The following is a 27,661-nucleotide window of genomic DNA, read 5'->3' as shown; positions in this document are numbered from 1 at the left end:
GAATTATTAGAGTTAATAAACTCTTCACTGTTTTGGGCCCACAGTCGTCAGTTCTAAAATTCTTTTATAATAAGGCCTTTTTATTTTCATCTTTTAAAATAAAATTGTTAATTTTGTTTTTGCTAGGCCCGGGATTAGTGACCTGATATCTTAATAACATTTTTTAAAAGGAATGAAACTTCATTTTCTTATCAGGCCTGATAACTTGAATGAAAGTTGTATCAAATTCTTTGTAACAGAAATATGTGACTTTTGTTTTGAATCTTTGCTTTTCTCCCTGATACAGGATTCTAGCATAATTGACTTCTACCCTGAAGATTTTGCTATTGATTTAAATGGGAAGAAATATGCCTGGCAAGGTAAAATTTAGACATTATTCCTTTTTTTTTTTTTTTTCCTAAGGTAAAATTTTATTTATTTATTTATTTATTTTTTTATTGATGTTTTAATTCTTTCTAACATTGTGAAATTTTGGGTTGTACATTTTTGTTTGTCCATCACCATATATATGACTCCCTTCACCCCTTGTGCCCACCCCCCACCCCCCACCTCCCACCTCCCACCCCCACTGCCCCTGGTAACCACAGTCCAGTTTTCTCTGTCCATGTGTTGGTTTATATTCCACATATGAGTGAGATCATACAGTATTTGTCTTTCTCTTTCTGGCTTATTTCACTTAACATAATATGCTGCAGGCCCATCCATGTTGTTGCAAATGGGGCTATTTTGTCTTTTTTTATGGCTGAGTAGTATTCCATTGTATATATATACCACATTTTCTTAATCCAGTCGTCAGTTGAGGGACACTTAAGTTGCTTCCACTTCTTGGCTATGGTGAATAATGCTGCAATGAACATAGGGGTGCATAAGCCTCTTTGGATTGTTGATTTCAGATGCGTTGGATAGATTCCCAGTAGTGGGATGGCTGGATCATAGGGCATCTCTATTTTTAATTCTTTGAGGAATCTCCATACCGTTTTCCAAAGAGGCTGCACCAATTTGCATTCCCACCAGCTGTGTACGAGGGTTCCTGTTTCTCCACATCCTCTCCAACATTTGTTGTTTTTTGTCTTGGTGATTATAGCCATTCTAACAGGCATGAGGTGATATCTTAGTGTTGTTTTGATTTGCATTTCCCTGATGATTAGTGATGTTGAGCATCTTTTCATGTGCCTATTGGCCATCTGTATATCTTCCTTGGAGAAGTGTCTGTTCATTTCCTCTGCCCATTTTTTTGATCGGATTGTTTGTTTTTTTGTTGTTCAATTGTGTGAGTTCTTTATATATTATGGAGATCAACCCCTTGTCAGATGTATGTTTTGCAAATATTCTCTCCCAGCTGGTTGGTTGTCTGTTCATCTTGATTCTGGTTTCATTTGTCTTATAAAAGCTCTTTAATCTGATAAAGTCCCACTTGTTTATTTTTTCTTTAGTTTCCCTAGTCTGGGTAGGCATGTCATCCGAAAAGATTCCTTTAAAACCAATGTCAAATAGTGTGTTGCCTATATTTTCTTCTATGAGTTTTATAGTTTCAGGTCTCACCTTCAGGTCTTTGATCCATTTTGAGTTAATTTTTGTGAATGGCGATAGCACGTGGTCCACTTTCATTCTTTTGCATGTGGTTGTCCAGTTTTCCCAACACCATTTATTGAAGAGACTTTCCTTTCTCCATTGCATGTTCTTAGCACCTTTGTCGAAAATTAGCTGTCCGTATACGTGTGGTTTTATTTCTGGGCTTTCAATTCTGTTCCATTGATCTGTGTGTCTGTTTTTGTACCAGTACCATGCTGTTTTGATTACTATTGCTTTGTAGTATGTTTTGAAGTCAGGGATTGTGATGCCTCCTGCTTTGTTCTTTTTCTTTAGGATTTCTTTAGCTATTCGGGGTCTTTTGTTGCCCCATATAAATTTTAGTATTCTTTTTTCTATTTCTGTGAAGAATGTCATTGGGATTCTGATTGGGATTGCATTGAATCTGTAGATTACTTTAGGTAATATAGACATTTTAACTATGTTTATTCTTCCAATCCACGTGCATGGGATATCTTTCCATTTCTTTATGTCATCATGGATTTCTTTCAATAATGTCTTGTAGTTCTCATTGTATAGATCCTTCACCTCCTTGGTAAGATTTATTCCTAGGTATTTTATTCTTTTTGATGCAATTGTAAATGGTATTATCTTTTTGAGCTCTCTTTCTGTTAGTTCATTATTAGCATGTAGAAATGCAACTGATTTTTGTAGATTGATTTTGTACCCTGCAACTTTGCTGTAGTTGTTGATTGTTTCTAATAGTTTTCCAACAGATTCTTTAGGGTTTTCTATATATACAATCATGTCATCTGCAAATAGTGAGAGTTTCACTTCTTCGTTGCCTATTTGGATTCCTTTTATTCCTTTTTCTTGCCTAATTGCTCTGGCCAAAACCTCCAGTAGTATGTTGAACAGGTGTGGTGAGAGTGGGCAGCCCTGCCTCGTTCCTGTTCTCAGAGGGAAGGCTTTCAGTCTTTCCCTGTTGAGTATGATGTTGGCTGTGGGTTTGTCATATATGACCTTTATTATGTTGAGGTACTTTCCTTCTATTCCCATTTTATTGAGAGTTTTTATCATAAATGGATGTTGTATCTTGTCAAATGCCTTCTCTGCGTCTATTGAGATGATCATGTGGTTTTTATTCTTTGTTTTGTTGATGTGATGTATCACGTTGATTGATTTGTGGATGTTGAACCATCCCTGCGTCCCTGGTATAAATCCCACTTAATCATGGTGTATGATCTTTTTAATGTATTGTTGTATTTGGTTTGCCAATATTTTGTTGAGGATTTTTGCATCAATGTTCATCAGCAATATTGGCCTGTAATTTTCTTTCTTTGTATTGTCTTTGTCTGGTTTTGGTATCAGGGTGATGTTGGCCTCGTAGAATGATTTATGAAGCGTTCCATCTTCCTCTTTTTTTGGAATAGTTTGAGAAGGATGGGTATTAAATCTTCTTTGAATGTTTGGTAAAATTCACTGGAGAAGCCATCTGGTCCTGGACTTTTATTTTTTGGGAGGTTTTTGATTACTATTTCAATCTCTTTACTTGTTATTGGTCTATTCAGATCCTCCATTTCTTCTTGGTTCAATTTTGGGAGGTTGTATAAGGCTAAGAATTTATCCATTTCTTCTAGATTGTCCAATTTGTTGGCATATAATTTCTCATAGTATTCTCTTATAATCCTCTGTATTTCCATGGTATCCGTTGTAATTTCTCCTCTTTCACTTCTAATTTTATTTACTTGAGCCTTTTCTCTTTTTTTCTTAGTAAGCCTGGCTAAGGGTTTGTCGATTTTGTTTATCTTCTCAAAGAACCAACTCTTTGTTTCATTAATCCTTTCTACTGTTTTTTTGGTCTCAATTTCATTCATTTCTGCTCTGATTTTTATTATTTCTCTCCTTCTGCTGGCTTTGGGCTTTGTTCTTCTTTTTCTAGTTCTGTTAGGTGTAATTTAAGGTTGCCTATTTGGGCTTTTTCCTGTTTGTTCAGGTGGGCTTGTATCGCTATGAGTTTCCCTCTCAGGACCGCTTTTGCTGCATCCCATATGGTTTGATATGGCATGTTATCATTTTCATTTGTTTCCAGATAGTTTTTGATTTCTCCTTTAATTTCATCAATGATCCATTGGTTGTTCAGTAGCATCTTGTTTAATCTCCACATTTTTGTCACTGTCCCAGTTTTGTTTTCATGGTTCATTTCCAGTTTCGTAGCCTTATGGTCTGAAAAGATGCTTGTTATGATTTCAATCTTCTTAAATTTATTGAGGCTTGCTTTGTTTCCCAACATATGGTCTATCCTAGAGAATGTTCCATGCGCGCTTGAGAAGAATGTGTAGTCAGCTGTTTTTGGATGGAGTGCTCTGTATATGTCTACTAGGTCCATCTCTCCAGTTTGTCATTTAAGTCTACTATTTCTTTATTGACTTTTTGTCTGGATGATCTATCCATTGCTGTAAGTGCGGTGTTAAGATCCCCTACTATTATTGTGTTGTTGTTGATGTCTCCTTTTAGGTTTGTTAATAGTTGCTTTATGTACATTGGTGCTCCTATGTTGGGTGCATATATATTTATAAGTGATATGTCTTCTTGATGGAGTGTCCCTTTTATCATTATATATTTCCCTTCTTTGTCTTTCTTAACCTGTTTTATCTTGAAGTCTACTTTGTCTGATATGAGTGTGGCAACAACTGCTTTCTTTTGTTTGCTGTTAGCTTGGAGTATTGTCTTCCATCCTTTCACTCTGAGCCTGTGCTTGTCTTTAGTGCTAAGATGTGTTTCCTGAAGGCAGCATATTGTTGGGTCTTGCTTTTTAATCCATCCTGCCACTCTGTATCTTTTGATTGGAGAGTTCAATCCATTTACATTTAGGGTAATTATTGATATATGAGGGCTTAATGTTGCTGTTTTGTCACTTATTTTCTGGTTCTTTTGCATTTCCTTTGTTTCTTGTCCCATTTGTTTTGGACTGCCAATTCAGTTTGGTTGTTCTGTCTTATGACTCTTCTCCTGAAGGTTTTTGAGGTAGTCTAAACATAGTTGTTAAGAACAAGTAAATTAAATAGATCTAAGTAGGATAAAAAGTTTTATGTGAACTTTTAAAATAGCTTCCCCAAATCTTTTTGGTAACCTGAAATTTTACAGTTTTGCTAAGTTACGTTAAATGATGAGTTAAGTTAAATTCATTGAATATTCAGATCATTTCTAAATAAGATAAAATACTGAAATATTAATTACTGAACATAGGTTTATCCACATTTTGCTTTACAAAGGAATTAAAGATATTTGGGCCTATTAGTAGACATGTGTTGTGCCACACTGAGAAATTTACTACAAGAAAGCACGTTTCCAAAAATTATCAAAAGTATTTATAAATTTACCAAGCCACAGAATGCTATTATAAAAGACAGTTCATAATTGTTTACTTCTTTATTTTCACTAAAAAACTAAGGTTTTTTAGGGTTAAAAAATTCTAACATATGTGATTTAAACTACTAGAAGTAATAAGGGAAACATGTCTGTAAGCTAGGAAAGTAGGGTATCTGTTTTTGATAGGAGAAGTTATGAATGGAGATGCATTTTCTGAGGGAAAAGAAAGTAATTTTGTCCTAAAGTGAGGCTGGTTATTTCAGGATGGGAAGGAGGAGAATAAGGACTAATTAAATAGAAAATTGGGAAGAGAGAAAGGGAGAGAGAGAATCTTGCATTGTGTAAAGTTGGCTAAAATCAAATGAATTTATTATAAGAGACATAAAATTAAGTTTTAAAATCAGCAATGTATTTATGTAAAACTAGAACATAATTTTCTTTCATCTGATAAAAGGACAAGGTTTTCTTAGACTATTAGTCTGCTCCTGATTAGAGATTTCGAAAGGTTTTTCTTTACCTCTTAAGTAATCTGCTTAGAAAACAAAGAATTTGTGACCTGTCAAAATAATTTCCTGTGCTATCTTTATCAGGTCTTTGATTACTGCTGAATCTTCTTTATTAAAAGAGTTAAGGTTTTTGACAATTGGGTAACATTCTATACTTGCATGTGAAGTCTTTAGTTGTCACTATGGTTAAATAGATAACTAGGTATTGTTACACAGTGTCCTATGATCCTGTTTGACCAAGTGTTCAAAAACCGTTCTTATTTTTTTGACAAACTTCCCAAAAATCAATTCTAAAATGAAGTCTTTTTGACCTCAAATTAACTTTGGGATTTTCCAGAGGGTTCCTGGAACATCTCAAAAGATTTGTTTTCTCTCCTTATAAAAAGAGAGATGTTAAACTAATTAGGCTTATTTGATATGTTAAATCATATGGGAAGCATTGTCAAATAAGAATTAGTACAAAGCCTCCTTTATGGTGTATTCGTATAGGTACAGGTGTGTTATAAGTGTTCCAGAAATTGTATGAAATTCCTAATGTCTAGTACATCCTGGTATAATGTTATCAGTCATAATTCCAGTTATTATCTTAAAATGTTACATGTTACAGAAATAACCAAATTTCCTTGTCAATTCCATTATAATGAACTCCCATCAGATCTTTAACAATGAGCATCTTTAAGACTTTTCACAGACAGTTATTGTTTTACTCTGATGTTTTGCAAAAGTGTTCCCACAAAAGTACTTCATCTTCAAGGAGATTCATGGAAAGGGCTTTTGACAAGTTCAAGTTTTTAATAACTTTAAAATCATAAAACTGAACTGGATAAGAATTTCCAGAAATAATGGAAAACTGGATTCTCACAGAACAAAAATTAATCACATGGGACAGACTAAACTGAGGAGGATGATTAAAATTTTAATAACTTTTTCTTTGAAATATTACCAGTTCCTTGATATTTTATTTTTCCAGATTTAAGGAAACATTTTCTCCTAAGGTGTCTATGAATACCAGCAATTTGGTAAAGTACACCCTTTTAAATAAAGATGAATCATTTACTTTTTCTCCCTACTTGATCTCTCCACAATTCAGAAACTCATGAGTATTCTTTTTAGGGCAATATAGTTATTTGCATAAGTTCAGTAAGAATCTGTTATCCTTGTAACAGAACACAATTGAACACATTGGTTATATTACTAAGGCTTTGACTAGAATGCCATATTTCGGGGAGATGTACGTAGATTTGGAGATGCCCAGAAACCTTTAAGAAACTAAAGTTGGCTTTGTGGAGCCAATAAAGCCCCTTGGAGAAATCAGCATGATATCTTGCTTACAAAGTTCCAGCAAAGCAGTCTTAAAAAGAGCTTATATGGTCAATCACTATTCTTCCTGCACTTATGAAAATAATCAAGATAAGTTTAATACAAAGCAATTAGTTTTACTGTGATTATCTTTGATAAAAGGGGAGCAAACATAGAGAGAAAAACTATGCTTGCATATTTGTCTATATAAGATTCTAATCCTATTATCTCTTTGAGGTTTTGCTATATATCTGTAAACTGGACTGGATCCTGAATTCTTCCAGTTTCCTAAAATATCTGGCTATGAATCTCCAAACTAGCATTTCTAATTTTCTCTTACCCTTCTGAGTCGGAATCACTCAGAACAAAGACTGCCCTTGGATCTCCTTGGAAGGGACTATACCAGCTCCTCCTCACCACCCAGCTGGCAGTCAGACTCCAGGGACTTGAGGCTTGGGTACACTTCTCACAGATGGAAAAGCCTCCACCTGACACCTGGTCCTGTACAGATGCTGAAGACGTCCTAAGCAAAGTGACGAGGAAGAGAAGTAGCCGACACCAAGGAAGACTTGCTTCCTCCCAAGAGGCCAGATCAAGACTTCATACTTTAACTAAACGTGAAACCCTTTCCTCTTCTCTTTCTTTCTTTATGCTGACGTGGGCCTAGAAAGATAATGCCATCATCTGTATCTCCTAGGCCATTGCTAAGGGGGGTCACTTTTCAGACTGCTTCATTTGTCATCAAAAAACACATCTGTCCATAATGCTAGAGACCCCCTGGTCCATTTCCCTGTCTCTGGTTAACAACCCCAAACTTAGGGAACTTTGCATCCAGGATCTATGCAAAGAAAGGGACACAGGCAAGAATCACCAGAATAAAACCATCTGTATGGTCTACACACACTTAAATTTCACCAGCCTCCAAGGCTGTCACCTTTCCAGTCCTGAGCCACAGATTCAAACGGGAGTTACTAGGAGGCGTTCATGATTCAGGATTCTCTTCCTTTGGCAGAACCCTACTTTCTTGGTTAGAGGTAAATATAAATGAAGCTTTGATTAGAAACCTCCTCTTAACTCTTGGAAAGATTGTAGAATCTGCTGCTAAAGCAACAACCTGCCCAGTAAAAATCCTTAGACTCTCTGGCCAAAGTTATTCTTTGTTTTTGTCTAGCTGCCCTTAATATTGTTTCTTTGTCGTTGACCCTGGCTAGCCTTACCACTAGGTGTCGTGGTGAAGGCCTTTGTCTGTTAATATATATAGGCGTCCTGTTGGCTTCGCTTACTGGTATTTCCTGCTCCTTCCCCAGATTTGGGAAATTTTCAGCTATTATTTCCTTGAATAGGCTCTCTGTTCCTCTTTCCCTCTCCTCTCCCTCAGGAATACCTATAATTCTTATGTTACATTTTCTAATAGAGTCCGATATTTCTCGGAGTCTTTCTTCATTTCTTTTTAGTCTTAGTTCTCTCTCTTCTTCCATCTGGAGTATATCTGTATTCCTATCCTCTAAAGTACTAATTCTTTCCTCCGTATTGTCAGCTCTGTTCTTTAAAGATTCCAGATTCTCCTTTATCTCCTCCATTGTGTTCTTCATCTCCATCAGCACTGATAGGTTTTTCTTTATGATTTCAATCTCTTTTGTGAAGAAACTCCTAATCTCATTTAATTGTTTGTCTGTATTGTCTCGTATTTCGTTGAGTGTTTTTATGATAGCTATTTTGAAATCTCTGTCATTTAGTTTATGGATTTCTGTGTCTTCGGGGTTGATTTCTGGGTGCTTGTCATTTTGTTTCTGGTCTGGTGATTTCATATATTTTTGCATTGTGGTTCCTGTGTTGGTTTTGATTTTCCTCATCCTGAAAGTCTCTGGTTGCAATTTCCACCTGCCGCCACTGTCTGGTGGTAAAGGGCTGTGTAGTCTAAGCCCCCTGCGCTCTGCCCCAGTTTTTCTGCTGCGATCCGCAGTTTTGTTTTGTTTTGTTTTTTTTCCCCACTGCGATCCACGGGTCCAGTCCAGTTTGTTCAGGTCTGCCTCGGATCGCTAGATCTGGTCGAGCTGCAGACTCCAGGTTGCGGGGAGGGGGGAGCTCTCTCTTTTGCCCTCTGGGTCCCTGACGTGGGAGGCTTCTCGTTTGCCCCTCTTTATCCGCTCTCTGGGGTGCTCAGATGTTGATGGTAGCCCTGTGGCTCCTCTGAGCCCTCTGTGCGGGAGTTTCCCACTGGCTGAGAGAGCCCGAAGAGCTACAGTTTCCCGCCGAGGGCCGCCCCTCCCCCCTCTCTGGGAACCGCGCGGACCGGATCGCTGATCTGATGGGGAGGGAGCGGAGTTCTCCTTACCTCTCCCCACTTCCTCCGGGGGCCCAGCACGTTCCGCTCTCAGATGTGCGGCAGTGTGGATCCCTCTGCTCTAGCTTTTCACTGTCTGGGATTCCGTTGTTGGTCTGTGGCTGTTGCTTTTATTGTATCTTGTGGGGGAAGAATTCACGGGAAAGCTCACTCCGCCATGATGCTGACCTCACTCCCAAAGTTATTCTTGATAATAGGAAAGCCCTTGATTATCTTTTAACTGAGCAGGGAGGTGTCTGCGCTGTGGCCAACACCACCTGCTGCTCCTGGATTAACACTTCTGGGGAAGTGGAAACTCAGTTACATAAAATCACTGAGCAAGACGTTTGGCTTAAAACGGTGACTCCTTCGATTGGGTCTGTCTTTGACTCGTTTGATTTTGATTGGTTTGGGTCTTGTGGACCCTGGCTTTGAGATGCACCCCAGACATTGGGAATTATCCTGCTCATGATAATCATAACAATCTTCCTGGTGTGTTGTGTTCTCTCACAAGCTTTAAATGCATGTTCCCAGCTGCTAACCACCAAGCAAATGATCTCGCTAAGGGTGGAACATCAGAAAAGGAACAAAGAGAATGTCTGACTTAGAGATTGTGAACCTGAAGATGTGACCTGTGAATGTCACAGTGATTAAACAAAAAATGTCATGACCTATGGATACCACACAAAGGATCCCCAAAAGCTGCGAGCAGTAGCTGAGAGTGGTGCTAATGCCTTAAATTTTGATCACATCTCTCAGTTAACATGAGAGTCTGATCAAAAAGGGGTCATGGTTAAAAAGGAGACAGTAGGCCCAAGATGGAGTCACTTGAGCTAAGCCCACGTCACCAAAATGTGACTTAATACCTCATCTAATTGCAGTTTCAACCTCCCCCAGGAAAGTAATCTTAACTGATCAGTCTGGAATTTCTTGGTCAGCGCTGTGAGATAATCCTCCTAATAGACCCCTTTTGTCCTTCAAAAGAAGGTGAACTTGCTCAAAAGAATCTTTTTTTTCTGTTCACGACTTCCTTGTCTCACTCCCTCTCTGCCTTCAAAAACCTTTCCTTTTGTAAAGCTCTTTGGAGCTCCTTTCTGTTTGCTAGATGGGATTCTGCCTGATGCATGAATCATCAAATAAAGCCAATTTGATCTTTAAATTTACTTAGTTGAATTTTGTTTTTTAACATCTTTGACCACCACCTCCCATCTTCCCCTCCTCCCAGCCCCTGGCAGCCACCATTCTACTCTCTGCTTCTATGAGTTTCTTCTTCTATGAGTTACTACTGTAACTTCCACATATAAGTGAGATCATACAGTATTTGCCTTTCTGCGTCTGGCTTTTTTCAAGTGTCTAGAAATGCTGATTTGAGGGACTTCTGGCCGTGACCCACTGTGAAAAATACATTTTACATCAGCGAGATAGAGGGAAGTGAGCCGTTTCAGAAATCAATATTCACTACATGCAGCATCTGATACTTTATAATTATAGTCCTTTTCATTTCTTTTAAAATGCTGGTTGTTACCTACTAAGTTGGTTTCATGACCCCGCCCCCCCACCAGTGGGTCATAAGCCGCTGGTTGAAAAATACCGACCTGTAGATACTTTGACTGTGAATAAAACACACAATTCTTTCACTGTGAGCCTGGCATTTAACTGCCCTGATGTGTTTATTTTGGAGATGAGGTGTGTGGCTTGTGAAAACGGTTGTTAATTCGCTATGCAACTTCAGTAAACTCACTCATCTTTTTAGATTTTGTTTTATTCATTTTTAATGACAAATTGCTTATACATCACATTGGCTTCAGACTCTGTTTCTTAAAACTTTCTTATTTTAATTCACTTTAAGCCCCTTAATACACAATTCACCATCTCTTTTGAGTGTGCTAAAGCATTTCAGTGAGTTCCATACTACCACTTAAAACACACATTCCTTGCCCAAGCAGAGGTGTGAAAATGAAGGTAAGATAGATGCCCCTATAATAACTTTCAATAAATAAAGCAACAGGACATGTAATGAGGTCTCCTTGAAAATTTTTCCAAAGGCAGAACATTTTTCTAGACCCAAGATCACAAGTGAAACATTATCTATTTTCTGTGGCAAGATGCTAAACCACTTCTTACTTACCCACAAGGTGAAAAGTTCTGGCTTCTCATCCAGTCTGGCAGCTTCTCAGAGCTAACAAAAAAAGGAAATATGTCGCTTCTCATCTTGAGGTCCAGTTCTTCAAGGAGTCTTGTGGGTGGCAGAGAGGGCTGGGAGTGTTGGGTGGGGAGTTTGCATAATGCAGGGTCCGTTAGTTCTCTTTTCATTCAAGTAATTTAAATAGTACATTACTAGGGTGGACCCTATTAAGGTGCCTCAGAAAACGAACTTGGAAAGGGTGATGGTGTCCAATGGGGAAAACCCATAATGAAGAGTGGTGTCAACTTCCATCTACACCAAGAAAATGGATCCAACTATGTGGAGGCTCCTTTAATATGGTGACCTTCTTAGTGAGAGAGTTGAAGGCCAGGATGTGGAAGAGAGTCACTGTATCTATGTATAACCCAGTCCCTCTCATGGTATCACTTCTCATTTTACCACCTTGGGAAAATGATGTACCATATTCTTGGTCTTTGAGATAAGGTCATCCAACATAATAACACTCATCTACATGGCTGGCAAAATTCCATGGTGTCGTGAAATTTTCTTCTCCTTTGTATTAGAAGAACGTTTTCCGATCCAGCGCAAATATGGCAAATATCCCCTAGTTTGACAAGTCAAAATACACACTTAGTGATTTACTCCTTGTCTTGGTTTTATTACATTTATGAAATGTGGCCTTATTATCCCTAACATTAACATCTTCCTTTTTCATTTTCCCATTTATTTTTATAAGTAAATTAGAGCTAATGCAATAAAATATTCAACTAATCATCTAGATCTGGTTGTCTAGGTGGGCTGGCAGTCATCTTCTCCATGTGAGACACAAAATATTTGCTTTATGTTATACTCAAAATGTTTCTTTTGAATGACAAATGAAAGAGGGTTTATGCCTATAATTGTCAGCTGGGCTAAAGTGAAAATGGTCTGAGTATTAAGTTGAAATGCTTAACTCCAAGAGAAGTCCCTGAAATTCTGAGCATTTCATGTGCTCACAGCCTAATTCTGCATGTGACAGATTATTTGCACAAACAGATGCAAGAATTCCCCCATTTTCACATGTAGTCCTCCATGCTGACTCTAAATTTGGCCAAGTGGCTGGCTTTGGCCAATGAAACAGCAGCCAACAGGATGTGAACAGAGATTTGAAAAGTGCTTGCACATTGGGGTTTGCCCTTTCTTCCTGCACTTGGAACAACAGGCCCCAGAGGAAGGGGCCTCTGTTGTCCATCATATGGCTGAGCTACTTCTTGAGGAACTCCCATGTCAATATCGTTAGCTCTTTCCTCTTAGATTGGTGTCCAAAGGGCACCCTGCTGTTATGTGACTGCGCCACTGCTGCCATCAAGGAGTGCAATCCATTTCTCCTTAACTTGAATCCAGACTGGTTTTGGAGTTACACTGTACGTCTTCTGGTCCAGGCTTAAGAGGAGCTGCACCTTCTGTTTTCAGCCTCTTGAAAGCCAGTCTTTGCATAAGGAAGTCTGGGCTTTGCTGCTGGAGAGACGGTGTGCCCTAGAGGATGAGAGGCTGTGTGAGAAGAACTGAGGTGCCCCCTGTAAACAGCCAGCACCAACTGCCAAACATGTGAGCAAGGGGATCTTAATGTTCCAGCCCCAGCCCAGCTCTCAACTGAAGGCAGCCACGTGAGTAACACTAAGGAAGAACATACGGAGGAAGAAATGCCTACCTCAGCCCAACGTACAGACAGAATCATGATATGTTGATGTTTTAAGCTAATAAGTTCTGAGATGATTTGTTTTGCCACAATTAGAAAACTGGTACAACTAGTCCAATTGTGTAAAGAAGGACTCTTTCGTTTCTTACTAGAAGGTGAAAGACTGGCTGCCAGCATTCTGGAAGCAGAATGGAGGAAGAAGGATGGGAGGGGTCCTTATGCATTTAGTATTCATAGGCACTTCCCCTTTGTTTTGGCTATCTATTGTTGTGCTGCAAAACTTAGTGGCTTAAAATAACAGTCATATATTTACTCACAATGTTGCGGTTTGAGCTAGGCTTAGAAAGACAGCTTGTGTTTGTTCTATATGACATCAGCTGGGGAGGCCCACCCAGCTGGAGGATCCAGTTCCATGATGGCTCACTCACATGGCTGGCGATTGGATGCTGGGAGCTCAGCTGGGCTGTTGGGCAAAGGGCCTGACTCTGTTCCATGTCGGCCTCTCCATGTGGCTACTTCGGCTTCCTCAGAGCATGGCAATAAGTTCTCAGAAGGAGATAGTGAAGGCTGACAGGGCTTCTCAATGCCAGTGCTTGGAAGTCCCAGGATGTCACTATCTGCATCCTATAGGTTGAAGATAGGCCCAGTGCAGATTCGATGGAGTCAACATGAGTCGACCTCTTGATGGGAGCAGCAGCATGCCCGTACAGGGAGGAGTGCAATTGTTTTGGGGTTATTTTCAGAGATGGTCTTCTATACCCCTGTTTTCAGCACAGCTTCCCTGCCCAAAATTGTGGCCAGTATGTCCCAGTCCAGATTCCCTCTATTTTATAGTCTCTACAGGATCAACCTCTAGTTTCCTGCCAGCGTTAGGAAATGGAAATTGCCTGGTTGCAAAGTGGGAAAAGATTTGGAAATGTAACTGCTTCTCAAACTTTTAATCAATCCTCTTGTTTTTTTTTTTTTGAAGATTGAGGTATAACATACACAAAGTGAACAATTTTAAATGTATAGATTATCCAAATTATATATATATATATATATATATATATATTCATCCATGTAACCACCACCAACATGAAAATATAGGTCATTTCCTACACCCCAGAAGGCTCTGTCTTGTCCTTTCCCAGCCACCCTCCTCTCAGTGGTAACCACTATTCTGGCTTCTATCACTGTAAATATATTTTGCCTGTTTTTGAATCTTACATAAATAGAATCATACAGTATGCATTTTTCTGTGTTTGGCTTTGTTTGCTGAATATTATGTCTGTAAAATTTTTTATGTTGTTTCATGGAGCAGTAGTTTTTGGGGTGTTTTGCTATATAGCATGCCACTGTATGGAGATAGTACAGTTTGTGTGTTCTACTCTTGCCAATTTTGGGTTATTATGAATATGAACAATCTTGTACATGTTTTTTGGGGGGGCATATGCATTCATTTTACTTGGGTTTATACTTAGTAGAGGAATCGCTGGGTTATACATTAGGCATATATTTGGCTTTAATAACTACGGCCAAACTCTTTTCCAAAGTTGTCCCATTCTAGGTTGTACCATTTTACACTCCCCCCGGCAATGCGTGAGAATTCCAGTTGCTGCACGTGCTTACTAACCTTGATTTCATCAGTCTCTCACTTGTAGCCTTTCTGGTGGTCTGTAGTGGTCCAGCCTACTGATTTTTGCAGCATCTTCACTCTCGCTTCCAAAGAGGATGCTGGTGCTGCTGCTTCCTGAAATGTTTGAGAAATCCATGGTGCAGATTGGGCTGGTTTTGGTTTTTCTGGCTGCCGGCTAAGGGTCTAAGTTTCACATATTTGTTCATTTGCTTTATGATTTGCGAAAATTGGTTGTTGTTTTCTCTTTCCCCATTCTCTCTGTCCTTATTGTGCTTAAAAAAATTCCCTTTACTGGGGTTTTACTGGGGTTTCAGCAAAAGTAATGTGTGTTGAACCCTCCACCTTCATTTTGGCCGTGTCCTATGGTACTTAATACACGTTGGTTGAACGCCCTCAAATTACCCTTTCTACTTTTTCACCCATCGAAAGGACCACTATCTTATGGGGATGCTCTTACAAAACCAAGAGAAAGAGAGCATGTTCGTTCAGTCGTGGCTAAGAGCACAGGTTCTAATCAGAAAGATTTGTCTCTACCGCTTTGTTAGAAATGTGAGCTAATGCTGAATACTTAATATCTCTAAATTTTGGCTCCTTTCATGTGTAAAATGAGAATGATAATGCTGGCTACCTCATGAGTTTGTAGAGAGGATTCTGTAGAGCACTTAATACAATGCCTGGTCCATAGTAAGTGCTCACTAATGGGTTGACTCCCCCAGGACATTTACATATTTCCTCCCCACAAGATTACTGATATCCATGTTTTCTCATTATAGAAACTTATATAACACACAAGAGCTTAGGCAAGAGAATGAAAATCATCCATACATCCATCACCGAGAGAGAATCACTGCTAACATTTAGAAACATTTTTCTTATCACATGTGTACTACATTAAATTACTGCCCAAGTCCCTTTAGTGACTGGCTGGGTTCTCTCCATATCTTAGACAATAGTTGGAAAGGCACAAACTCAAACCGCACTCACTGGTTTATCAGAGACACTCTCCCTGCCAACATTAATACCCAGCCGCTCACTGCTAATGTGACAGCAGAAACCATTTCTCCACAGGATTGGTCATTTCCATTCAGATAGTTCATTAGTCCCACCCCATCCAGTCTCCTTGTGATTGACGCAGCCGTCACCAGGCTGGCCCACTTGCACTTGCCACGCGGCTTATTCAGCTTCCCATTTAGGGATAAGACAGCACAGGGGCAGCCTGGCTGCACAATGGTTAAGTTCACACTCTCTGCTTCAGCGGCCTGGGGTTCACGGGTTCAGATCCCAGGCGTGGACCGACACACTGCTCCTCAAGCCACACCGTGGCGGTATCCCACATACAAAACAGAGGAAGATTGGCACAGATGTTAGCTCAGGGACTGTTTTCCTCAAGCAAAAAGAGTAAGATTGGCAACAGATATGAGCTCAGGGACAGTCTCCCTCACACACACACAAAAAAGAATAAGACAAAACAAAAAAAAAACTCTAGGGCAGCGTGTGTGTATAAATGTCCTCATTCACTCTGTGCCTGGTCCTGGTACATCTTTCGTTACAGTCGAGCACAGAAACAGCATACATATTACTTTCCACATGTCACACCCAGGGCTTTCTGTTGTCTCCTGGAACTCTGTTTTCCTCAATCCTTAACATTTTACACAGCTGGAACTGTATCATATCAACTATTTGGGATCCTGCTTTTTCACTTATGAATATAAGTGACACATCATTACACAAACCCTTCTTAAATATAACTTTTAATGTTGCACAGTGTTCTAGCTCAGGGGTGGACTATAATTGACTTAATCATTCCCCTATTCTTGGCCACTTAGTTGTTTTGATGCTTTTGCTATGAATAATGCTGCAACGAATATCTTCATGCACAAATCTCTGAATTTCAGATTATACCCTTAGGATCAGAAATGAAATTGCTAGGTCAAAAAGAGTGTAAACATGAAAAAAAAAAGTTTATCGTGGAAAATTTCAAACATAGAGAGGAGAGTTAATGAACCCCATGTGCTTATCAACCAGATTTAACCTGGAATTGACATTTAAAGGAGGATGCCTGCTAAATCAAAATAATGAGTCTCTAGTGGTGGAATTTAGGGCAACAGCTGCTAGTTTAATATGTGTTGGAAAGGAGGCTCTTGTTTGTGGCAGAGGGACCATCCTGTTAATGCTCTCAGGTCACACAAAGCAGGTAACCACTTGTTCTACCAACAAGGCTGCCTCTTCCTCCTTGGGCCCCAAAACAGGTCTTCAATAAACACTGTTGATTGACTGAATAACATTAACACTCTGTGAACTTTACCTGCAAACAGACATCCAGCCAGGAATAAGAGATACTAAAAGGGATTACGCAAACACCAATGAAAATTAGTCTGTAGGCATAAAGTCAAATGGATAAGCATTTTATTAATATCTACCTTTTAAGATAACTACAGTGAGCTCGAGGCCACTCCAGGAAGCTGAGGGAACACAGAGGCATGTAAGGGTATGTCCATGCTTCCTTTCCACCTGGACAACACTCAAGCCTCATGTTTGGGATGGGGAACTCAAACAATAGGTCTCACCCAGACTAAAAAGTTAACCTAATACCATCAACCTGCCATCAATAAAACCATAAATTCTGCCTTGAACACTCTTAGAAAGTTAGTGGACTCCTTTTCTGATTTGGTTAAACCTGGTGAAAATATCCTAGTATACTGATAGGGTAGACTTCCAGAACTAATCACATCCTTGGGATCTGTTTACACATGTGTCTTTCCCACTAGACTATAAACTCCTAAGGCAGGAACTGATTCTTACTCAATTTTGAATTTTCCATATCTAATATTGTCTGGGACATAACAGATATTTCAAGTTTCTAAAGATTAAAATAAAATTCAAGTGCCCCACTTCTACTTCAATGTTCAATTAAAAATCAATATCAAGTTAACGGGGTTTTCAAAAATATTTGAGACCAACAACCTTTATACATTGTCTGAATGAAAATGAACTGAATGCATAGTTTGTAAATCTTTATATTTTTGATGCATCTTTAAAAGGTGTTGGTAGCAATAAATAAATAAATAAATAAATACCCCTTAAAAATAAACCTTTGCATCTCTGTCTTTTTAAAATATGAAATCATAAGAGACCTCCAAGTGACACACATTTCCATTCTGTGCAGGCTTCCCTGTGGTCACTGGCTTGTTTATTTGTTGATTAGATTTTAAAGGGCATTGCTCCTTCTGAGAACATAAGGGATTTTGCAAAGAATCATGAAATCAAAAATACTCTTCAGATCATTTTCATCCTCTGAGAGGGATAAAATAAAGGAAAGTCATGAGGAAATCTAACTAGAAGATGAGATGGGAAGGGCAATGAATATGGTTGGTGCAATTTACTATTGCTGAATTACAAACAGCCAAATGTGCACTTCTTTCTCTGCTCTTCAAAGAAATCACACAATAAGTTTTCTGGTTCTTAACTGAGATACTCCCTGGATATATTATTAACGGTAGTTCTATTACCAATAACTACAATAATAGACCTATTTTATTGAGCACATACTGTGTGCCAGGCACTGTGATAAGCACCTCATGGTCGTGTTTTGCTCAGTAATCTCAACAGTTTTATGAGGTGGTGTAGTAGTCAGGTTCTCCAGAGAAACAGAACTAATAGGAACCAATAGGATATATAAATATATAAAGAGATTTATTACGAGGAATTGGCTCACACGATTAAGGAGACTGAGAAGTCCCACGATCTGCCTTCTGCAAACTGGAGACCCAAGAAAGCTGGTGGCATAGTTCCACTCTGAGTCTGAAGGTTAAGAACCAGGAAGGCCAACCGTGTAGGTTCTAGACTGAGGTCCAGAGAAGAAAAGATGTGCCAGCTCAATCAGTGAGGCAGAAAAAGGGCGAATTCCTTCTTCCTCCAACTTTTGTTCTCTTTGGGCCTTCAACAGATGAAATGATGCCCACCCACACTGGGGAGGGTGATCTACTTTACTGAGTCCACCGATTTAAATAATCTCATCCAGAAACACCCTCACAGAGTCACCCAGAAATAATGTTTAATCTGGGCACCCCGTGGCAGTCAAGTTGACACATAAAATTAACCATCACAGGTGGCTACTATTCTTATTGCCATTTTGATATAATTGAAGCTTAGAGGGGTTGAGTATCTGCTCATAATTCCACAGCAAGTAACAGGAGTGATATTTTATCCCAGACGTGTCTGACTTCAGAGAATTCACTTTCACCCAGCATAGGGTACAGCCTCTACGGAGGCACCCCATCAAAGAACAGTGGTGTTTGGAGATTGAGGTATCGTAGCTCCATTAAGAAACAGCTCTATTTCCCTGATTTCATGTAGCATCACACAACCCATTGAAGATACACCCTATCTCTAAGGACAAGTAAGGCCAAAACTTCTAGAATCTAGCTACAGTTGTAATAGATAGTGATATTCATGCATATATATTCATGAACAGCAGTATTCATGTCCTCTGTCTTGCCAATCTCATGCCAATGCCTCCCATTGACCAAACCTGAAGGGAACCCAGGGATCAAGGGGGCTGTGTGATGCAATTCATAGATGTCAGGCTTCTGAGACGCAGAACTAGATGGAGAAGGGAGGCACGTGGATCTGGGAAGGGGACCAAAGAGAATATTCAGCACACCCTGCTCACAGAATGAACCTCTGAACCCATGAGGTTTGCTGCTTGATGGTAGAGAGTAAATAAGACTTAAGAGACTAAAATCCTGGCCCCTTTCTCAGCCCCAGGAGTAGCTTCGGCTCAGAGGGAAGGGTGCTAGCTGATCCAGGACAACACTGGGGCCACGGGGAGAGCTATTGTCCCCTTTCATGGATCCGCACTAGAGCATTTGAAGAAAAGGCTTACAAGCCATCGAACAGAATATGAGATCAACACTGTGCAGGATGAGGAAGTTGAGGCCCAACAGGATTAAGTGGCTAATACAATACAGCACAGTTGGTGGCAGAGCAGGGACTAGACCCCGTCTTCCTGACCCTTGGTGCAGGGTCTTTAACATATTACTAATACTCCATCTTTTTCTAAAGAGGGCTCAAGGCATATCTAGTCCCTGTAAGCCTTCACTTTCTTCTTCACCATCACCAGACGCTTCTGGAAATCTCACACAAAGCCACAGTTTTTCCTAAACTTTCCATCACATTTAATTTTAGCACGGTTTCAGCCACAAGCGACACAAAAATGACAGCACGTGTCTTTTAATGAAATTAACAGTGGTGCTTTGTGATGACTTAAATGCATCAGGGAAATTTTATCTAATCGTGTTCGATAGAAGGACCAGCTCTCTGGTTTGTGGATGCAATCACTGAGGGACGCTGGTGGGCAAGGGGGTGGTGAGGGACTTGCCATCACCTGCTCAGCTCTCAGGGCAGCTCTGTGGTTGCCTTGTTGCAGGAAAGGGCAGCCTTCTGAGGGAAGTGTGTAGTCCTGAGATGACCTGTCACTGACAGCATGCAAAGATGACAGAAAATAGCCTTTGTCTATCTATGCTTTGACTGGTCGTTCGTAAGTAACAATTGTGAAAGATCTAGAGCAATAAAAATGTCCTTCCACCGGAGTTTAATTTAAGTGTTGTCTAGCCAACCTGTCCTTTAAGCTGAGACTCAAAAGAGATTGATTTACGGGCACCAGCAGCTGAGATGTCGGTCAGCAGGACCAGACACTCTGACTTCACCACTTTCGTCAAGTGAGATTCTGGGCTCAGAGCTGAGTCACACAGTATACATGAAGCTTCCTGGCTTCACGGTTTGCTGATCATTTCTCGCCAACCATCATCACAAATGCCATCTCTCACACCGAAATGCCCACGCCACTCATCAGAATCCACAGGCGGCTGGGCCAATGACACTGGATAATAGATAGATCTTGATTTTTCAATTGAACATTGGGGCAGAATTGAGCACTTTAATTTCATTTTAATCTTAATAAACATTAAATACCCATTTGTCCCAGACAATATGAGGTACTAGAAATTCAAAATCGAGTAAGAATCAGTTCCAGCCCACTAGGGATTCACAGTCTGTGGGGGAGACTCATATAAACGGAGCCAGGTGATGTGATTGAGTCTATAGTGGAGGTAAGTCCAGGGTACATGAATCTAGAAAGACTTCATAGAGGAGGTGATGCCTGTGCTGAGAAACCAGGAATGAAGAGTTCGCTGAGTGGATAAGGGGAGGAGAAATTCCAAGTGGGAGAACAGTATGTACAAACACAGCTCATGTGAGAGTGGTGTGTTGAGAAATCAGTAATAATTCAGCACGGGTGGACACGGGGTCTGCTTCAGCGTGGCAAGGGATGAGTGTAGTCAAGTCGGCAGAGGACCCATGGGGGACCTGGACCATGACAAGGAGTTTGGGCTTTGTCCTGAATGCAATGGGAGCCATTTAAGGACTTTGAGCAGAGAGTGGCTGGATTAAATGAGTTTTAGAAGGAAGGTTCCTGGGGAATAGGAGGGCAGAACAGAGGCAAGGAGGTGAGTTAGGAGGCTGTTAGAGTTGTCCAGGCAAAAAGTCTTGATGGAACGCAAGGGATAGTGGTATGGAGAACATTTAGAAGGTGGAATTTACAAGCCTGGCACTGGGTGGGAGAGGAGGAGATATCTCGAGTGATTCAGTTATCTGGCTCTGGTGACTGAAGGTGCAGTGCTGATTGTTGGGGATGATGGTGATTTGGCTTCGGACACCCCAGGTGGGCAGCACCCAAGGGCTGCACCATAGAGACAGAACCGTGTTTGTGATCCCCTTAGGAGACTCCCTGTCAGGCTCTAGTCCCATCCGCTGTCATGGGGAGGCAGGGATCTATGCCTTTGGTAGACTCAATCTAAAGACGACTTGATATTTTTCTTTGTGATACATAATATGATTGAGTAGATGATGTATTGAGAAATGTGTTCCTGTTCTCATCATTTTCAAGGACTGGAGAGAGGTCCATTTTCTCCTGTAGGGTTGGCAGCGTTCTTCTGCTTCTGCCCTTTGCTTTCCCCGAAGTGGGAGTGGAAGCTATGCCTGGCCACCTAGAGCTCTGCCCTCTGCCAGGTCTGGGTCATCTCAGCCTCATTTTAGCCCCTAGTTGTTACAATGGGGCATTGTGAAACACATCCTGCCCCCAGAGGCCACTGAAGGGACAGGCTTAGCTTGTCTATTCACCCAATGTCCCCACAGACCTATAAGCACCTATGAGACCCTAAGGGGATATGTCGACCACTTGCCCTGGCCCCCAGTGCTGTTGGAGTTGGCCTCTCGCGTCCACCTCAGCTATTTCTTCTCATCCCTGTAGTGGGTCTGCTGCTCTCCATCCTCCATGGCACACCTCCATCTGCCCTTCCTTCCCGTTCATTAAAAAAACAATCATCTTTTTCCCTACTCTCTTTATCTCTTTTCGCTTCTTTCTCTTCTAATTATCTTGTACATCTTGGCTTTTGAACCAGTGTATTTGGTCTTTCTAGCCATTACTAACTAGGTCTTTGTGGTCATTAAGTCACATCCTGCTCTGTGTTGTCTGGTTCTTCGGCTGCTTTCTGCTGATGCCTCCTCGCCCACAGCTCAGTGGTCTTCTAGACATGAAGATAGCTAAATGCCACTTTCAGATAAGCCACACACAATGCCACATGGATCAAATTCAGATCAATAGCTCAGGGATGTATTATGTTGAACCAGACAGAATTGCCAATAGTCAATCATTTTGACCCTCAGTAATGACTTTCATTGACATCAACCTAATAGAACGAGTTCGTTTCCAATGATTAGCTCTACACCCAATCTGTACTGCACACTCACTCATGAGGGGCCAATTATTTCATCACAGGAAACAAGACTCAGGAGAAAGTGTTCTTTTCCTTTCTCCTAGTCATACATATTCTAGCTCACTGATTACTTTGTGTTATCGCTCTGCTGGCATTGACACATCAAAATTGAATTCCAGATATACATTTTATCTTAGCTGCTCATTCCCACCCACTTATCTTGATATTATGGATGGAGAGTCAGTTCATAAATGTCATCCCTAGCATTTGTACTGGGGGCTTACCTACCTCCTTGATACTTTTTCATTCATATAAAATTCTACCTATGCAACTCAACACTGACCATTCATTTAATTTAGAGTAGTCAATGTATAGCTGTTTAATTTGATGTTATTGGACACTGGTCTTTTAAGCAAGAATGCTTACTATCTTGTGGCTTTTGTTTCTGATGTAATAGAAAATGGATTCCTAGATTGTACCTAGAAAACAATAAGAAGCATTATCATTTAGCAGGTTTAAATTTCCCTTCTCCCTCTCTTTTTTGGCTTTTATTAAGTTATGAGTTTATCAAGGTATCTTATTATATAATGTAGCTAAGCATTTTTCCCTAGAAATGTATATTATCTAATTATTTTACAGAAATATAAACTTTACCTGTGACTCCATTTTCCCCAGAGGAGAGAATAAATAAGAAATAAATCTGCCTTGTATTGCATTTATTCAACAAATATTTATGGAGACTTATGGGCCTGGCACTTCCTAATCGTAGGGAACTGTTCTGGGAGTTGGTATTTGGGCTTTGAAAGCAGCTATGTCCTTTTTACTTAATTCAGAGGCACTCAACTTGGATTGAGCCCAGACCCCTCCAAGCCACTCCCCCTCCCAGAAGTGACCCTAGCCCATCCTGACAGCCCAGGCAGGATTGAAGAGGATAATTGACAACCAAAATTGGTAACTTGTTTCTAACTCCATAAAACCTTAGGTTAATTTAGGGGCTGGCCCGCTTGCGTGGCAGTCAAGTTCACGCCCTCAGCTTCGGCGGCCCGGGGTTCGCAGGTTCGGATCCCAGGCACGCACCAACTCACCGCTTGTCAGACCATGCTGTGGCGGTGTCTCATATAAAGTAGAGGAAGATGGGCACGGATGTTAGCCCAGGGCTGATCTTCCTCAGCAAAAAAGAGGAGGATTGGCATTGGATGTTAGCTCAGGGCTGATCTTCCTCACACACACACACACAAAAACTTAGGTTAATTTAACTTGTTTCTCTTTTTGCTTGAATCTAAGAACAGTGTGAAAAATGTCGAACCAAGAATAATTTCTTTAAGTAGGTGAAATAAATGGGACCCTGAGAGCAATTCTAAGCATTAGACTGGTCTGCCCAAGTTTTTCTGAGTTAACCCAAAAAAGGAAATTTGCACTTAAGTGATTAAATGTTGGCTGATATGATATTTGTCTATTGAAATACCAATTTCTAGAGGGAAGGAGAAAGAAAAATGAAATGCAAATGTGCCAGGCATTTCTTAAGTGAGGTGGCCTGAATTTTCCTTTTTGATTTGGTCCTTGTCTTGTTTGGGTATCAATGTATTAGCATCATGGTGGGGGTGGGGGAGAAGTGTTTCCTCTTGTTTTTAAAAAAAATTTCTAGAACTGTATAAGAGTGGAGGGATAAGTTACTTGAGAGTTGATGGCACTTACCACGGCAAACAATTGGCTGAGTATTTTTTTTGTAGGAGGATTTTCTACCAATGATTACATTTCTAAGTTTTCAAATCTAACGTCATACAATTGTTCATAGTATTCTTGCTCTCTTAACTTTTAAAAACCTCTATCTGGGGCTAGCCCCCGTGGCCTAGTGGTTAAGTTCGGTGCGCTCTGCTTCGGCAGCTCGGGTTCAGTTCCTGGGCACAGGCCCACACCGCTTGTCTATCAGTGGCCATGCTGTGACGGCAGCTCACATACAAAGTAGAGGAAGATTGACAACATATGCTAGTTCAGGGCAAGTCTTCCTCAACAACAACAAAAAAACTCTATCTGAAGTTACGTCCCATTTTCATTCTTAATACTATTGATTTGTCCTTTCTATTTTTTCTTCATAAATCATGCCAGATATTTTGTCAAATTCATCAACCTTTTCCAAGAATTAATTTTGACATCATAAATCTTCTTGAACGTATTTTTGGTTTTCATGTTCATAAAATTCTGTTCTTTTTCTTTATCTGTTTCCTTCATTTTTTAAAAAGTTTTTCTGCTGTTATATTTCCAATGTCTGAAGATGTGTACTTTGCTCACTAATTTTCAGGTAAAAATAAGCATTTAAAGCTAAAGCTATTGGGCCGGCCCCATGGCTTAGCGGTTAAGTGCGCGTGCTCTGCTACTGGCGACCCGGGGTTCGGATCCTGGGCACGCACCCACGCACCGCTTCTCTGGCCATGCTGAGGCCGCGTCCCACATACAGCAACTAGAAAGATGTGCAGCTATGACATACAACTATCTACTGGGGCTTTGGGGGGGAAAAAAAAGGAGGAGGATCGGCAATAGATGTTAGCTCAGAGCCGGTCTTCCTCAGCAAAAAGAGGAGGATTAGCATGGATGTTAGCTCAGTGCTGATCTTCCTCACACACACACACACACAAAATAAATAAATAAAATAAAGCTAAAGCTATAAATATATCTCCAAGTACTGTTTTCATGGCATTTCACAAGTTTTGATTCATTATCAGACAGTTCTTCTTGGACCTATGGGTTACTTAGAATGCATTTCAAACTTTCAAATATTTAGACAGTTTTATTTGTCTTTTTATTATTGATTTATATCATAATTGCATTGTGTTCCAAGAACATAGTCTATATGGTACAGATTCTTTGAATTTTGTTGATACTTGTTTCATGGCTTAGTATATGATCAATTTCTATAAATGTTCCATCCATGTGTGTTTCTAAAGATTTTGTATGCTCTAGTTGTTGGGTGCTAAGTTTTGTGCCCATGAAATTAAGCTTTTGATTGTTAGATCCACGTGTAATTGAAAGAAGTATGTTGTAAGTTCCCACCACAATGGTGGATTTGTCAATGAATTCCTACAGTTCTATCAATTTTAGCTATTTTGCTATTTTGAGGCTATTTAAAAACTTTGTTATGGAAATTTTCACACACACTCAAAAATAGAGTCTAGTCTAATGAATCTCTTCACCCACTCTCTGTCCATGTATCCATCATCCCTCACCTAGCTTCAGTTACCAACATTTTGCCATTCTTGTCTCATCTGTTCTCCTTACCATTTTTGTTGTTGGGATAGTTTAAAGCAAATCCCAGATATGACATTTCACTCCAATACTTTAGTATGTTTCCCTAATAGATAAGACTTAAAACACATAACAAAATATGTTGGAGCCACTGTGTCAGGTGCCCACAAGGGAAGAATCGCTCGATCCTAGTGAGGTCAACCTCCCTGGTTTTCAGGCTCTCCTTTGAAAAGCTGACCCCCTCTCCAGTTTAGTCGCATGTAGGAAACAGCTGCTATGATGTCTTGTATCCAGTGAGTGCTCAATAAGTGTTTGTGACAACTACTTACTCACTGGAATCTCTAGGAATGGCCTTGGGAAGTGGAGATTGCTCACAGCTAGCAACTCTATAGGGTCAAATACTTTGGCAAGGCCCCAAAGTCTTGATATTATCCTTGTTCTTTTCCTGCCATGCCGAGCACTTGGTAGAGGCTAAGCGGGGTCCTTGGAAGTTTTGGGAAATGGGAGTAACAGGGTGAAGAGTTGATGTCAAATACCACCATTAATCAAATCCATGCATACAGCCAAACCTTCTAATTCATACTGGAATTTTGCTGAATGAGACATGGCTTACAACAAGTGTTCTCTCAGATGGGTCTTAGATAAGCCCTATTTACTACAAAGGTTTTATATATATGGAGCACCTACCATGTTACAGGCACTGTACATGGCACTGGGAATGCTCATGGAGCCCACAGTGTAGACGGGACATGACTGTTATATATGCATTCTAATTGAGTTCAATGGGACACATGCTCTGAAGGAACATAACAAGACTTGATCTAGACTGGGGTGAGGGAAGGCTTCACTGCAGACATGGTCTTGAAGGAGCTCTGAGGGATGAGTTGAGTTAAAGGCAAAGCTGGCAGTCACGGCAACGGCGAGATGAGCTCGGGCAAGGGCAAGTGTGGTGAGGACCTTGCAGAGAGGGACTGGGTTCTGGAACACAGAGCAGCAGGGTGAGTGTTGACAGCCGAGACTGGAAGATTCTGGTCAGGGGTTTGGTCTTTATCCTAACGACGATGACGATGATAAGGACGATGCACTGTTCTGAGCACTTCACATATGCTAACTCATTTAATCCTCAAAGCTACACTGTTCAGTGGATATTATATCATCCTCCTTCTGCAGGTGGGGAAACAGATACAGAGCTGCTATATAATTGTGCCCCAGGTCACCCAGCTGGTGAACCACACACCCATGTGGGCTGGATCCAGAGGTGAGGCCTTGCACCACCATGCTGGACTGTCTTTACAGGGTTTTAAGCCGAAGAATGACGCAAAAACAGGTTTTGGGGGCTGGCCCGGTGGCTTAGTGGTTAAGTTCGCGTGCTCCACTTCAGTGGCCCAGGGTTCATGGGGTCGGATCTCGGGTGTGGACCCACGCACTACACATCAAGCCATGCCGTGGCAGCATTCCACATACAAAAAATAGAGGCAGATTACCACAAATGTTAGCTCAGCAACAATCTTCCTCAAGAAAAAAGAGGAAGATTGGCAGCAGATGTTAGCTCAGGACCAGTCTTCCTCACCAAAAAAACAAAAAATGAAAAACAGGATTTTTTATTTTTTAAAAAAATTTCCTGGTTGCTGAGTGGAGAGCGGACTAAGGGAAGACGGAGCAGGAAGTTAGGAGGCTTCTGAAGAAGTCAAGGCGAGAGATGATGAGGGCTTGTGCCAGGGTCGTGGCAGCAGAGGTGGAGAGTAGTGGGAGGGCTTGGCAGCTCCGGCAGGAAGGGAAATGGCCAGGATTGGTGAATTGCTTGGAAAAGGAAGGCGAGGGAGTGGTCAAGGCTGGCTCCTGGCTGTCTGGCACAACTGTGAGCCCTTCCACCGGGCTCCAGAACGTGAGGTGCTGAGCAGAGAGCATGAGCCGACCTGGGAGAGAAGGGATTCTGCAGAGTCTGGTAGACAGAGAGCTAGTGGGGAACATACGCGCCGTGAGGCAGGGCTGTGTCTGTTTTATTCACCATGGGTTTACTGTCTCAACAGGCATCCTACTGATTAGTATGTAGCAGGCGCTCCATAAATATTGGCTGAATTAATGGAAGAACAACAAAAAATCTGTGTCCTGAACCCACCAGCTAAGTAACGGTGAAGCACTTCGCCTCTGTAGATGAAACAATCCCTGCACTG

The 27,661-nt window shown here is 40.7% G+C and overlaps 1 long non-coding RNA gene across 1 annotated transcript; it reads left to right on the top strand.

Moving 5' to 3' along the window:
- The first annotated feature begins 292 nt into the window (after positions 1-292).
- Positions 293-27,661, top strand: LOC131402751 (uncharacterized). The gene is made up of 3 exons (XR_009218939.1): positions 293-359; positions 26,658-26,745; positions 27,518-27,661. It is a non-coding gene; the product is annotated as an uncharacterized LOC131402751 (long non-coding RNA).

This window comes from Diceros bicornis, unplaced genomic scaffold (assembly GCF_020826845.1).
Source record: "Diceros bicornis minor isolate mBicDic1 unplaced genomic scaffold, mDicBic1.mat.cur scaffold_252_ctg1, whole genome shotgun sequence".
In the NCBI taxonomy this organism is placed as follows: Eukaryota; Metazoa; Chordata; class Mammalia; order Perissodactyla; family Rhinocerotidae; genus Diceros; species Diceros bicornis.
This window is presented reverse-complemented; position numbering and strand designations above follow the sequence as displayed.